This window comes from Tupaia chinensis, unplaced genomic scaffold, assembly GCF_000334495.1.
Source record: "Tupaia chinensis unplaced genomic scaffold, TupChi_1.0 Scaffold143622_1, whole genome shotgun sequence".
Taxonomy (NCBI): Eukaryota; Metazoa; Chordata; class Mammalia; order Scandentia; family Tupaiidae; genus Tupaia; species Tupaia belangeri.
This window is the reverse complement of record NW_006203470.1, coordinates 24,704-39,463: the sequence shown is the minus strand read 5'-3', so window position 1 is coordinate 39,463 and position 14,760 is coordinate 24,704. Positions and strand designations below refer to the sequence as shown.

At 47.0% G+C, this 14,760-nt stretch overlaps 4 non-coding genes across 4 annotated transcripts; 3 read left to right on the top strand and 1 right to left on the bottom strand.

Moving 5' to 3' along the window:
* The first annotated feature begins 1,427 nt into the window (after positions 1-1,427).
* Positions 1,428-1,499, top strand: TRNAC-GCA (transfer RNA cysteine (anticodon GCA)). Its single transcript has one exon. It is a non-coding gene; the product is annotated as a tRNA-Cys (tRNA).
* A 1,756-nt stretch (positions 1,500-3,255) lies between these two features.
* Positions 3,256-3,327, top strand: TRNAC-GCA (transfer RNA cysteine (anticodon GCA)). Its single transcript has one exon. It is a non-coding gene; the product is annotated as a tRNA-Cys (tRNA).
* Positions 3,328-7,981: 4,654 nt separating this feature from the next.
* Positions 7,982-8,053, bottom strand: TRNAC-GCA (transfer RNA cysteine (anticodon GCA)). The gene has a single exon. It is a non-coding gene; the product is annotated as a tRNA-Cys (tRNA).
* A 162-nt stretch (positions 8,054-8,215) lies between these two features.
* On the top strand, positions 8,216-8,287 carry TRNAC-GCA (transfer RNA cysteine (anticodon GCA)). The gene has a single exon. It is a non-coding gene; the product is annotated as a tRNA-Cys (tRNA).
* Positions 8,288-14,760: the final 6,473 nt, after the last annotated feature.

Here is a 14,760-nt window from a genome sequence, read left to right as displayed (position 1 = left end):
AGCTGGGTCAGCACGGGGCTACCTACACACCCGTGGCTTGCCTTGGCCGGCAGATGTTAGTAGGGGTGATGCGAGCAGGAGCTCAAGATGCACGCACGGGTTGGGCTGCCCGGGCTCTTCCAGCGTTTCAAGGCGTGTTTGTCCAGGAAGCTGCTGCCCTTTCCACCTGGGCCCCAGAATGAACACTCAGGACCCAGTCCTGAGGCCAACTGCGCTTAGCCAAGGCCAGCTAGACCTGCAGCTTGAAGCCGACTCACCACCAGCCAAGCCAGCCCAGATCAGCGGATTCACACTCAGCCTGCAGAGCCACGGCACGAGAACAAATACTCACATTGCATCCCTTGTTTGGGGTGTCTCACCTGCCACATAATTGGGAGGCTGGCAGACACTGAATCGGTATCTAGGAGGCGGTTCCTGCTGTAACAAAAGCTATGTGAGAGTCCAGCAATGGAACCGCTCCGCCACCTGCTGGCCCCTGTGCTCCTTATGTTGTTCAATCTTTGAATGTAAATGTTTATCAGAACAAAGTCTATTTTTGTACCACCATTGTGTCTGAGATGGGCGTTGGGCAGAAATCTCACCTTGGAGTTCACAGTTCTGTATAATGGTCTCGAGGAAATCCTTACCTGCATTTACCATAAATCACGAGCTCCCGGACTTCATCCGACTGAACGAGGCTTTAGGGGCCTTGGATAGAGGTAAGTACTATACATCGTGTATGTGGGAGAGATTAAATGATTACAACCAAGGGGACAGACCGTGGCAGATGAAGCTGCTGGTCCCCGTCTCCACCTGTTCCTACACGTGATCTTAGCCGAAAGGCCTAGAGTGATCATCCTCACGTGTGCCTGTGCCTGTGTCGTGAGACTTCTCACCCCTCCCGTTAGAGGTGAGCATGCCTCTCTGTCCGTAAGTGGGGGCTGGTCCTGCGACTTGCTTTAACCGATGAGATGCCAGCACACGTCCCACGGGCAAAGGCTGGAAGCCAGCTGCATGGTTGGGCTTGCCTCTTGCATTCTGCCATTGAGTGTCGCCCTGCCATCTGCTTCTCCTCCAGCTCAGATCCTAGAAGGAGCACACATGGGGCAGACCTGCACCCCACTCAGAGCGAAACCAAGCACGGAAGGATCCAGAGCTTAAAGCAGAGCCACCTCCGAGGCCGCAGGTGGTGTAGTGGTTCTGTCCCTGATAGGCTGAAGGGAGAGGAGCCAGATGTTGGCTACAGGATGTAAAAGGGCCCACTGGACAAGGGAGTGGTCTCTGGGAGTGGAGGGGTGAATGCATGAAGAGGCATTCTAGGCAGTTGGTGGCAGGGCTGCCAGTATTTTCAGGTTGACTAGGAATGGACAAAATGTACAATGTGCCACAGAATCCTCGGGTATGTCAACACAGGTGAAATAGACTAAGGAGAAAGGTAAGCCAGGCAAGGGGGTATAGCTCAGGGGTAGAGCATTTGACTGCAGATCAAGAGGTCCCCGGTTCAAATCCGGGTGCCCCCTGCTAATACTTTTCTGTAATTGCCAAGTTTAAAATGTCTTTTCCACCTTGATCTTGGTCTACTTACGAGTTACTGTCCTCATGGCCCTTTCTGGATCTTGTGCAAATTTTCTCAGGTGACTTTATGCATCTAGCAGAATTCATTGGTCCTTTTGTTAACAATCTGCATTTGTTTCAGAAGTCCTTCATTCATACTTACAGTTTATATTATAGAGGGACAGGCTGAATCAGAGGTCACCCAGTCTGATGGAGTCAAAAAATACTACACACCTTATTTAAAGCTTTTAACTGGGGAAGCACAATCTTCTGCTAATATCCACCCTAACATTCAATGATTCTAGGTGGCTGGAAAACTGTTGGCACTTACATGGTATAATTCATTGTAAATAGTCCTCCACTGGCAGGGACCACCACGTTTTAAAGAGAAGGGATCATGGCATGATTTCTCACTTTCTGTCTCTCTGTCTCTCTCTGTCTCTCTGCATCTCTCTGTCTTCCTGGAAGTGCACATGCCCTATAGCAAAAACGTCTCCAAAAAGAAAAAAAAATCTATAAAGTCTCAAAATGAAGTTATATCTCACTAGACAGAATTCACAGTCTATTTTTGTACCACCATTGTGTCTGAGATGGGCGTTGGGCAGAAATCTCACCTTGGAGTTCACAGTTCTGTATAATGGTCTCAAGGAAATCCTTACCTGCATTTACCGTAAATCACGAGCTCCCGGACTTCATCCGACTGAACGAGGCTTTAGGGGCCTTGGATAGAGGTAAGTACTATACATCGTGTATGTGGGAGAGATTAAATGATTACAACCAAGGGGACAGACCGTGGCAGATGAAGCTGCTGGTCCCCGTCTCCACCTGTTCCTACACGTGATCTTAGCCGAAAGGCCTAGAGTGATCATCCTCACGTGTGCCTGTGCCTGTGTCGTGAGACTTCTCACCCCTCCCGTTAGAGGTGAGCATGCCTCTCTGTCCGTAAGTGGGGGCTGGTCCTGCGACTTGCTTTAACCGATGAGATGCCAGCACACGTCCCACGGGCAAAGGCTGGAAGCCAGCTGCATGGTTGGGCTTGCCTCTTGCATTCTGCCATTGAGTGTCGCCCTGCCATCTGCTTCTCCTCCAGCTCAGATCCTAGAAGGAGCACACATGGGGCAGACCTGCACCCCACTCAGAGCGAAACCAAGCACGGAAGGATCCAGAGCTTAAAGCAGAGCCACCTCCGAGGCCGCAGGTGGTGTAGTGGTTAAGGCACTGGACTCCCACATGCACAACAGCAATTTGAGTCCCAGACCCGGTGGCTTGAAACACACCAGGCTCATGTGCATGGATGCACAAAATCCCAGCAGAACAGAGGAGTGACTATGGTGTGGTCATCTCCCAGAGGCCAATTTCTCACTTTCCCTCTCACTTCCTCTCTCTCTATGGCAAAAAGGGAAAAAATAAATAAAAATTGAAAAGCAGAGCTACCCAGCCCAGCCCGAACCGCTCATTGCCGCATAGGCCACCCTGTCCCTGATAGGCTGAAGGGAGAGGAGCCCAGATGTTGGCTACAGGATGTAAAAGGGCCCACTGGACAAGGGAGTGGTCTCTGGGAGTGGAGGGGTGAATGCATGAAGAGGCATTCTAGGCAGTTGGTGGCAGGGCTGCCAGTATTTTCAGGTTGACTAGGAATGGACAAAATGTACAATGTGCCCCAGAATCCTCGGGTATGTCAACACAGGTGAAATAGACTAAGGAGAAAGGTAAGCCAGGCAAGGGGGTATAGCTCAGGGGTAGAGCATTTGACTGCAGATCAAGAGGTCCCCGGTTCAAATCCGGGTGCCCCCTGCTAACACTTTTCTGTAATTGCCAAGTTTAAAATGTCTTTTCTACCTTGATCTTGTTGGTTACAGGATAGAGTCAGCTTATGAGTCTACTCATGAGTCACTGTCATCATGGCTCTTCCTAGGTCTTGTGCAAATTTCCTCAGGTGACTTCAGGTATCTAGCAGAATTCATGGGCCTTTTGTTAACAATCTGCATGTGTTTCAGAAATCCTTGATTATTCTTTAACATTTACATTATGGTTGGGACCAGTAGTTGACATAATGGGTACGTGGCTGGACTCCCATGTAGTCCACCATGGTTTGAGTCCTGGACCCAGTGGCTTAAACTCACACCGGGCGCATGTGCGTGCATGCCCAAGATCCTGACAGGAGAATGGAGGAGAAGGGATCATGGCATGATTTCTCACTTTCTGTCTCTCTGTCTCTCTCTGTCTCTCTGCATCTCTCTGTCTTCCTGGAAGTGCACATGCCCTATAGCAAAAACGTCTCCAAAAAGAAAAAAAAATCTATAAAGTCTCAAAATGAAGTTATATCTCACTAGACAGAATTCACTCCTCTTTTTCTAAAAGAAAGGTAGATTTGACTTGAGAACTTATAACCTTAAATCAATAAGGGGATGAGCAGAGTCTTTCCTGCTAAGATAAACAAGAATGAAGTTTTAGTAATATTCTTTTTACCCATGGCTTGTCACCCATATGACCTCAGGTTTTCAATTTCAAACCTAGTGGGTCTTTGTCTCTTCATCTCTGTTTCAGGGAAATTTTCTCTCCTTTTTAGAGGATTTGGGCTTGATTTCTAGCCTCTTGTTTCTTGCTCATAACTCAGCAGTTTTTTTTTTTCCCCAAGGGAGAAAATCAGCTGGGGTTTTTGGGGTTTTTGTTTTGTTTTGTTTTTAACATATGTGATAGAGGACACATGTACTTGTCAGAGAGAGGCAGATGGGGCGTGAGAAAGCGCTCCCCTTGGTGGATGGCCATGCTGCAATTCCTTTTCCTCCCTCTCCTTCCCTTCAGGATTTTGGGCATACATGCACACACACACATGTGTTTTTCAAACCACTGGGTCCAGGACTCATACCAGATAGCTAGCCATGTGAGATCCTGCACCTTTGCCATCTGCCCCCAGATATATATATTTTTCCTTTTTTCTTTTTCTCCAACATTGTACCACTTCCAAAAGCTCCTTCTATTTTTCTGGGGTGTTTGTTTGTTTGTTTGTTTGTTTGTTTTGGCAGCTCTGTGCTTGTGCCAATATGGGAAGCTCATCCTGAACCTCAACCCAGAATTGGCAAGCATTTCAAGGAAACAGTGGCTGCTGAATATAGTCTCCATTTACTACTTCCTCCAAGGCTTTCACTCTCTCTTGGTGTATTCTCTGGGGCTCTTCCTCCATAGATTTTCATCTTCTCAGTAAGATGAGACTGCTTAAAGTTCTACTCTGTTTCTCTCCCCACCCCACCCCCGAGAAGTTTTTGCTTAGTTTTATAGCCTCTTACCCGCATAATTTAGAATTCTGCAAAGGTTTAGAAGTGGATACCGGCCATACGCTTGCTGTCCTGAGTCTCCAGTTTTGTCATTCCAACACTGAGAAATATCCAGAAGCTCTATTGGGTTCTCAGTCTCTCAGAAGTAGCCCAATACTCAGGCCTACTTAGGACTATCAGTTCACAGGCAAGACTGGAACATGTCCCCAGGAAAAACCAGCTATAGTTTCTAAACTCACTTCTAAGAGGGTATTGCCTCTTGGGAATTTTATTCCTTCTAGTCTTTGCTGCTTCTGCAACTCTCTGGTACTTTTAAAATGGGAATTTCATTGCTTACCTGACTTTTCTATGAATAGTTCTTCTTGGTAAAAGTACTGTCATACCACCAACTCCTTCATCCTACCTTGAAGAAGAATCCCACGAATGTGGTTTTAGGAGTTATTTTTGGTAGAAATAGAGGATCAATAGTTGAAAGGCCTGATGATAAAACTGGATTATTTAACTCCTATTTTATTTTTATAGGAAAGGAATAGAAACATTTTTAAGCAAATACAGGAGGACAAAGTAAGAAAAAGTCTAGTAGGAGTATACCCAGTGACTAGTGATTAGCTTAATTCTGCAAGAAAATAATTTAACTCTCTGTTTGGAATAATAGGCATCAAAATATCAAAGTTGTTTGTCTGATCTCATTATAGTTCTTTTTTGGGGGATGTGTATTTGTTCACCTTTTAACATTCTATGTGATATGTTTTTAAATCCTAGGAGGTACATAAGAGAGATTGAAAGAAGTAGTGCTATCTACATCGAAAGTATATTTCCTAGTAAATCAAAGCAACTGAATAAATTACTGCCCTGAGAAGTAAGCATTCCACAGATCTACAGATCATAATACACCTGGGGCTTCAGCCGCCCTGACATCATTCCCACAGTTCCTTGCCTCCATTGGCTGTTCTCTTCTGGATGATGTGCCTTCTCTGCACCCTTGGGCTCTATGTGGTCTTCTGGCCTTGCAGTGCTAACCTCCAGGAGAAGTTCCAAGCAGGAAGAGATCCTAGTCTCAACTCAGGTCTACTAGAGACCTGAGTTTTGGGAGCTCACGTGGCCAGGCTTTGTGCCTACTTCTAGCTCCTTCATTGTGCTAAGCTGACGGTCTAGGTCCAGCATTGGGCCATGACCTCTCTGTCAAGGTATATCCATGTTAGGATCAGCAGGTGATGTTGCAGTTAAAGTGCTGGACTCCCACATGACTGACAGTGGTTCAAGTCCCAGACCTGGTGGCTTGAAAATCACACCAGGCATGTGTATTTGCATGCCCAAAATCTCAGGAGAAGATTGGAGGAGAAGGGATTGTGATGCGGCCATACTCCCTCTCACTGTCTCTTTCTGTCTCTGTCTAGCAAGCACACATGGCAAAAACCTTAAACTAATAATAATAATAAAAGTATCACCATTTCAAAGCCAATGACTAGAAAATGGGAAGGGGAAGAGTAGAGAGTAAACATATGCAAGATAAATCCCCAAGTACATCAATGTGCAGAGGGTAAGGGTGAGGTGGAGAGTACAGGTGTGGGTTAGAGAAGATAACACTTAAGTGGAAGGAAAGGAAAGAAGAGTATTCCAGCTCTCTACAATGATTCTCCAAACTGTTGCCCCACACAGGCACTGAGGAGGGGGATGTTGCAGAGGTCCAGGCAGGGAAGATTTCTTTTTTTCTTTTTTGGAAAGGTTTTTGTTATAGGGTGTGTGCACTCACCAGGAAAGACAGAGACAGAAAGTGAGAAATCCCCCTTTGGAGGGATAGCCATGCCACAATCCCTTCTCCTCCATTCTCTTCTAGGGATCTTAAGCACATACTCACACGCTCCCAGTGTGAGTTTAAGCTACCGGGTCCGGGACTCGAACTGCAGTTGACTACATGGGAGTCCAGTGATGTAGTCATTATGCCATCTGCTAGTCCCCAGGCAGGGAAGATTTCTAGATGTTCTTTGATGTCTATGGGGAAGGGAAGTTCAAAGTCAAATAAAAGTCTGTCTGATTGAAGTCAGTCAGTTCCCACTAGTTCTCTAGAAATAATGAAAATGTCCAGCACATATAGGACCCTTGAATGTGGTACACAGGTGAAATGGTGTCAATCAAGACAGTTTAAACAGGTAAGAGAGCATCACTCAGGGGCAGAGCATTGACAGCACAGCAAGGAATGTCCAATTCAAGACTATGTGTCACCCAGTGTCCTTCCTGTATGCTCACCACATGTTTGCGATCACTCTGTCCTGTGTCATGCTTCAGCGACCACAGATCTTTCAGGTTGCCACCTCTTCGCTTTCTGTGGATTGGCTCCTTTCTTCAGGTCATTACTTCAACCTGACACAGAGAGATTCAGCAAATGGAGAATAAGACGGAAAGAAGAAGAGAGAGGAAGGAGGCAGTTCATCTGCCTTCGAGTGTTCAGCACAAAGAGGTCCTTGATCATAAATGCAGATACCAGTCCTGACTTGGTGACTAATCACATGGGTTTTGTTTGGGCATGATTGTTTGTAATTGCCAGAGCATACACGTGCTCATTAGAGAGACAGAGAGAGAAGGAGAGGGAGAGACACTCCCTAGTGGGACGTGATCGTGCTGCAGTCCCTTCTCCATTTTCCCACCCTGTTGGGGTTTGGGACATGCACACACATATGCCCAGTGTGTTAGTCAAGTCATGTGGGAGCTGGCTCCCTTAACCATTAGGCTATGGAGCCAGCTGTGATTTTAATTATTGGCATGTGTGTGTGTGTGTGTTCATGCACGCGCACATGTGTGTTTTCCTGACCTATACCATGAAAAGGGCACAAATAAAATTAATAACTCTGAGTGTCTGTGTGTGTCAGAATTTTCCAGGGAGCTTATTAAAGCACTTCCAGCCCCTAGGCCCCCTTCCCAGAGAGTCTAGTTTAGGAGTTCTCAGGTAGAGTGCAAGAACCTTAAAAGAAAGGTTTTCCTACTTTTTCTGGCCTGCCTTCCCCACTCTGACCTCTAAGAGGTCCACTGAGCAGTTGGTTCTTTGAAACTGCTCTTCTGGGTAAGAAGGATGTTCTAGCTACAAACCTCAGTGACTTTAATGCCATTGCCTTATCCAAGAACTAGGTCAAGAACGACACTGGTTATAAGTAGAGGTGGCAAAAAGGAACACTGGCAGGGGGCACCTGGATTTGAACCAGGGACCTCTTGATCTGCAGTCAAATGCTCTACCCCGGAGCTATACCCCCACACACTCATCCATGTCTAATAAGCACCCTACACAGGTGTGTAGATGTGGGGGTTGGTGAGCCTGTGATTGCAGAGCACTCATAAGTACATGTCTCAAGATGATGGCAGCCATAGTGTGGCCATGAAGGTTTAGGGTGCTTATTAGAAGTGGATGGGTGTGTGGGGGTATAGCTCAGGGGTAGAGCATTTGACTGCAGATCAAGAGGTCCCTGGTTCAAATCCAGGTGCCCCCTACCATGTGCCTTTTTGTTTACTGAGTATAATATTCTACATCCAGGTTTCTTTCACCACCATGTTGATTCAGTCTATGAGGTGAAGAAAGAAGGGGCTGGCCAGGTCTTGGCTAGTAAGCCTCCTCTGACACCTGCAACTCTAGAGGAACCCAATTTCTTCAAAGGTGAATTAGTGCTCACAGATTCTAGTGTGAATGTTATTTATTTATTTATTTATTTATTTATTTTGTCTTTGCCCAACATCTCAACCCTCTTCATTTCGTTTGGTGAATTCAATTGCCTCCATCTTGGTGGAAGACAAGGTCTTGATTTTTGGTTAAGGAAAATAAAAATGCCTCCCTTGAATGTTGGTGTGTTAGTCAGAATTCTCCAGAGAAAATAGAACCAACAGGACGTGTGTGTGTGTGTGCGTGCACGTGTGAGTATGTGTGAGTGTGTTTGCACATGTGTGTGCCCAGAGAAAGAAATTTCCTCACACAATTGTGAAGGCTAGAAAGTCCAGATTTTGCATTGCATATGGAGGATAACCTACTTTACTCCCCTACCAATTTAAATGTTAATCCCATCTAAAAACTGCACAACATCTAGAGTGCAGTTTGGCCAAACATCTGGGCTCCGTGGCCTTGCCAAATCAATAAAATAGATCAACACCAAGTTGACACGTAGAACAAATCAGAACGGTGGGTACTACATTAAGCCTGGCTAACTACACGCCTCTAAGCAAGTGTGGATGTCCAGTAAATCACAAATAGAGGCAGGAAACACAAACCACTGTAGGAATTTTAAGAGGTTAGTATTCCCAGCAAAAAATTTGAGGGCTGACAAAATCATTAGAAGGCTGAAGGACATCTCGGCGGCTGCTTTTGGTTGGGGGCCGTCCCGCACCCAAGACAGGAAGATGGTGGCCGCAAAGAAGACGAGAAGGTCGCTGGAGTCGATCAACTCTCGGCTCCAACTTGTTATGAAGAGTGGGAAGTGGGAACCAGCAATTAGCGTAATGGCTATGTCGCTGGACTCCCACGTAGTCGACCGCGGTTCGCGTACCGGACCCGGTGGCTTAAAACTCACGCCGGGCGCGTGTGCGTGCGTGCCCAAGATCCCGAGAGGAGAGTGGAGGAGAAGGGATTGCGGCATGACCATCCCCCCTGGGGGGCGATTTCTCGCTTTCTGTCTCTATGTCTCTCTGTCTGTCTGGCGAGCGCACGCGCCCTACAGTGAAAATCTCTCCAAAAAAAAAAAAAGAGTGGGAAGTACATCCTGGGGTACAGCAGACTGTGAAGATGACCAGACAAGGCAAAGCCAAGTTGGTCTTCCTCGCCAACAACTGCCCGGCTTTGAGGAAATCTGAAATACTATGCCATGTTGGCAAAACCGGTGTCCATCACTACCGTGGAAATAACACTGAATCGGGCACAGCATGTAGAAAATACTACAGAGCATGCACACTGGCTATCATTGATCCAGGTCATTTCGAACAGACCGGTGAAAAGTAGATCATGCAACAGTTTTCTTTAATAAAGCTTGCTAGAGCTTATTTTAAAAACACTGAAAAAAAAGTAAAAAAGAAGGCTGAAGGAAAGAGAGAAGTCAGTCCCTATGGTGGAAAATGGAATCCTCCGGTCTGTGTCTTGAAGTGGGAAAAACACTTCAGTCAGTGCCAATCACCTGGCATCGAGACCCTGTTGTACTTCTGCACTTGCTGCCCTGAGCAACCAGCTGTTGAGTCCTGGGAAGGAGGGCTACATCCTGATGGGGGGGGAGGGCACCTCTACTGCCAGCCTCGGCCATGAGAATCCTATCAAAACCAAGGACTGGACTGAGGAGAAGGAAGAGCAGGAAGCAGGAGGAGTGACGGACGGCCTACAGCTCATCTAGTGGTGCCCGCCGTGAGGAGATTTCTTGCTTTTTGTCTCTCTGTCTCTCTAGTGAGCACACACTCCCTATAGCAAAAATCTCTCTATAAAAAAAAGAAGAAGAAATCAGTTGGCTTGATGGTTGGAGAAGAGGCTGAACAGAGTTTCTCAAACCTGCTCTGCTTCCAAAGTACTTGAGAAAAAAAATTTTTAAGAATTATTTTCTTTAACTTTATTTATTTATTTGTTTATTTGTTTTAATTTGGCGAGAGAAGGACAAAGTGAGAGTGAGAGAGAGAGAGAGAAAGAAAGCAAGCCGCCAGGTCTGGGACTCAATCCGTGGTCGGCCATGTAGGAGTCCAGCGCACTTAATCATCCCCCCCACCTGCTGGCCCCTGGAGAAATTGTTAAAACAAATAAAAAAAACCCCTCAGATTCCCTAGAGATTCTGGAGTCAGACGTGCTACCGTTGCGCCACGAGGCCTCCGTAGATTCTGAGACATTACGTTTGACACCCACCTGTTGATTCTCCCTCAGCCCCCCCAAAAGTCTGAGAGACAAAGTTTATGGGAACCACCATTCCAAATGAATCCACAGGCACTTCCTGCTATAGATAGTGATGATTTTCAAAGTGGTACCCTCAGTCAGAGACCAACCTATGTGAAACCATTGGGAGCATGAAATCAGCCATGGTGGTAGTGTTTACACCACGGAAACTGGCAAGTGCTACACATCAGACACAACTGCTCATTTTTTTCTTTCACCCGGAAGGTCAGCCCTAGTACTTCACTCAGTAAGACTACAGGCACAGGCGGCGGCCAGGTGAGCAGACCTGGGAGGTGAGGGCAGCTGGAGCAGTGGGTGGAAGGGGTCAGTTACAGGGCGTTATCTGTCAGTGCCATACCCAACAAGCAGATGTCTTAGTGCAGAAGTTCAGGATTTTGCCCAGGAGGTAACAACGTGCTCATTAGATCCTATTCATCTTTTTTCTTTTTTAGAATAGTTTATTTCATTTTACTTATTATTTTAATTTGCTATAGGGTATGTGCACTCACCAGAGAGAAAGGAAATGAGAAAGCAAGCTGCCAGGTCCGAGACTTGAACCACAGTCTGCCATGTGGGAGTCCAGCGCCTTAACCACCACGCCAGCTGCTAGCCCCAAGACTCATCTTTTTATTCAGGAGAGCAGATCAGTCTACCTCAGATTCAAGTTCAGAGGGTTGAGATTGCAGCCTCCTTTAACATGCTGGGTTCCTTGGTAGTGAACAAGCAAGATGGGAAGGTGGCCATTCAGATCTCCTGGAAGGCTTCTCTCCTCTCTTGCAACCCCAGTAACCTCTGTAGTTTATGTCTCTGCTCATACGAACTGTAAGAGACTTTTGTGTTTTTCTTTTTTTTTTTTTTGACTGTCCAGCAACTGAATTTTCTTTATATGCTTTGGGAATCCACAACGACATTAATTTTATTGAAAGGGATACCTCCATTGCCCACCACATCATCCAGAATCCCAGCTACTTTGTCTCTGAGGGTCTGACAGCAAGGGCTTGGGCGTGCATGCTAGGCTTAGGCGTCAGACTACTGAGTGAGTGAAACACAGAAGTAGGAAGAGTTCAAAACTCACTCTGTGGAGAAGACACATCGCAGGCTATGGCTCATGTGTCTGGCCCAAATCTGGCTGCTTCGTTCTCCTCAGACCCTGCCCAATTTCCAAACCTCTCTCCCCAGGCTTCCTTTCAGTGCAGTGAACCTCACGACAGTGATTGTCTTGTCTTTTCAAGAAGTCAAAGTTAGGAACCAGCAGACAGCATAATGGTTACTGGACTCCCAGGTACTCAACTGCAGTTCACGTTCTGGACCCGGAGGCTTAAAACTCACATGTATTTGTGGGGCCAGCAGGTGGCGTAGTGGTTGAGGGCGCTGGGCTCCCACATGGCAAACCACAGTTCCAGTCCAGGACCTGGCAGCTTGCTTTCTCACTTTCTCTTTCTCGCTCTCCCTCTGGTCAGATTGAAATGAATAAAGTTAAATAAAACTAATTCTTTTAAAGAAAAAAACTCACATGTATATGTGCCCAAGACCATGGAGAGCTGGAGGGCTGGAGGTAGGGGATCGTGGTATGCCCAGACCCTGTTGAGGCTGCCTGTCTTCCTTTTTCTCTCTCTTGCCCATGCATTCGGTATCATGAATAAAATTAAAAAACTTAAAGAGAGAGGGAGAGAAGACTAGGAAATTCTATTCATCTTTTTTAAAAATTTATTTTATTTTATTTTATTTTATTTATTCATTCATTGTATTTTTTAGTTTGACCAGAGAGAGACAGAGGGTGAGAGTGAGGGAGAGAGGAAGTGAGAAAGCAAGCCACCAGATTCAGGACTTGAACCCTGGTTGGCCATGTGGGAGTGTCCAGCGCCTTAACCACCACACCACCTGCTGATCCCTCTCTTCATCTTTGAATCTAGGAACTGTCAGAACCTAAAACACGGACTGGCAAAATATCTAAGTGAATTTCTACTGGTGGTCCTCTGGAAGGAGGTGTCCACTAGGGGCTGGTCCTCCAGATACTCATCAGCTTGTTGTCACTGAACTGGACATTGGTGGGTGAAGCTGACTGACAAAGGCAGAAACAACAGAAACCTGGAGGAGAAAGAAGTCTCTTATCTCTGGCAGACATAGGACTTAACAGGAAACCACAGGCACGATCTGATTCTGCGAGATGGCTGAAGTGTGATGTCAACTTAACCCACAATTTCTCCAGTGTGAAAGTTAAGGCTCTGATCTAGGAAGCATAAGACTCCCCCATTTCCCACCCCTCAAGAACTGTCCTGGGAATTCATGCCAAGATTTGTTGAACCTTGGGAACCAGCAGTTAGCGTAATGGCTATGTCGCTGGACTCCCACGTAGTCGACCGCGGTTCGTGTCCCATACCCGGTGGCTTAAAACTCATGCCGGGCACGTGTGCGTGCGTGCCCAAGATCCTGAGAGGAGAATGGAGGAGAAGGGATTGCGGCGTGACCATCCCCCCTGGGGGGTGATTTCTCACTTTCTGTCTCTCTGTCTCTCTCTGTCTGTCTGGCGAGCGCACGCGCCCTATAGCGAAACAAGAAAAGCTTCTCTAAAAAAAAAAAAAAAAAGATTTGGGGAACCTTTAATACCTCTAACCCCAGACCTTGCAAGCCACCTCGGCTGGGTGAAGAAGGCCGTCCTGACGATGCTGTTCCCACTTTGCTCTTCTCTGATCTCACCCCACGTCCTCCTTTTATTTTCATCTACGACTTGACAAAATCCCAGCATGCCCTGGGGAACCAAGTAGAAAGTCACGCCTTGCAGGTGGAGCCTTAAACCCCGAATAATCACCTGACTGTGCTGATGTAGAACAGCGAACGTCGGGAGTGTCTGGAGCGATGAATTCTCAACAGCGTTGGATCATGGGTAAAACGCGCTGTTACACTCTGCTGATGTATTACCAAATTCTGGTTCAGAGTCCTGTCTGCAGCAGCTGGGGATTGTCGTTCTTTGCTCAACTTGTTGATTAGAGCTGGAAGTCAAAATTCTTCAAAGATCAATGGAATCGAGATGCCAGAAAATCCTTGAAGACTAATTTTAGACTTCAAGAGACTGAAAGGTAGAATGTACTTATGCGTGACAGGTACCCACGCCCCACCCCACGCTTCCATCAGCACTATGGATCGAAGTCAGCCCCTTCCATACATAGTTAGAAATCCACTATTGACTGGTGCACTTGCCTTTTCGCAAACCATTTTCATCACGTCTTTGTAGACCAGTGAAAGTGCTGTAGTTAAATGTGCTCTCTAATTTGAATCAAAAATGGAAGGCTCTTGCCAATGGAAGAGGCTAAAAGTTGCCGTATTCACCATACGTAGGGTGGCAGCGGTCACCTCCACAGCCTGCAGGCCCAGTGTGGATCCCAGTGGTCTGTCCTTGGGGTGTGGAGCCAGGGTGTGCATTTGGGCAGATTCTTTTTTCACTTTTACAAACAACTCTGCAATGCCCAACCCATACCTACATTTGTTCACATTCAAATGGGATAGGCAAAGACACACGTGTCCCTCCCCCTCCTCCCCACTTCTCTCCTCCCCTCCCTGCCCCTCCATCCCTTTCACCACACTGAACTTGGCTGTGTAGTAAGAATGATTGGATCTTGTTCCTATCAGCTCTTTGTCACCATCCTGTGGCCCTCTGGGTGATTCCTTGGTCCCAATTTGCGGGCCTTAGGGTGTGGTCTTTAGGTCCCCCAACCAGACAGGCTTGGCCCCTCTCCAGCCAGGTTTGCCTGCTGGTCTAGGGCCTCCCAGGAGTGCTGGGACTGCATCCTGGCCTCACATAAAGTCTTCCTGGCCAAATACCCACCCTGGCACCAGACGAGTCTCAGGAGGGAAGAAGTCCACAGAGGAGGAACTGGAGGAGAAACCACCTCCTGTGGAAGAGAGGCGTGACCCCAGACAGGAGCGGTTTCCACAGAGCACAGGGGAGTGTGAGTTCACACGAAAAGGGTTTGCAGTGAGGTCAGAACAGACAAGGAGCAATGGGAATTACAGGGTGCTGCAACCTGTGGGAGGGACCACACTGATTAGTAGTGTAAACCCAGGACACCTTGTAGA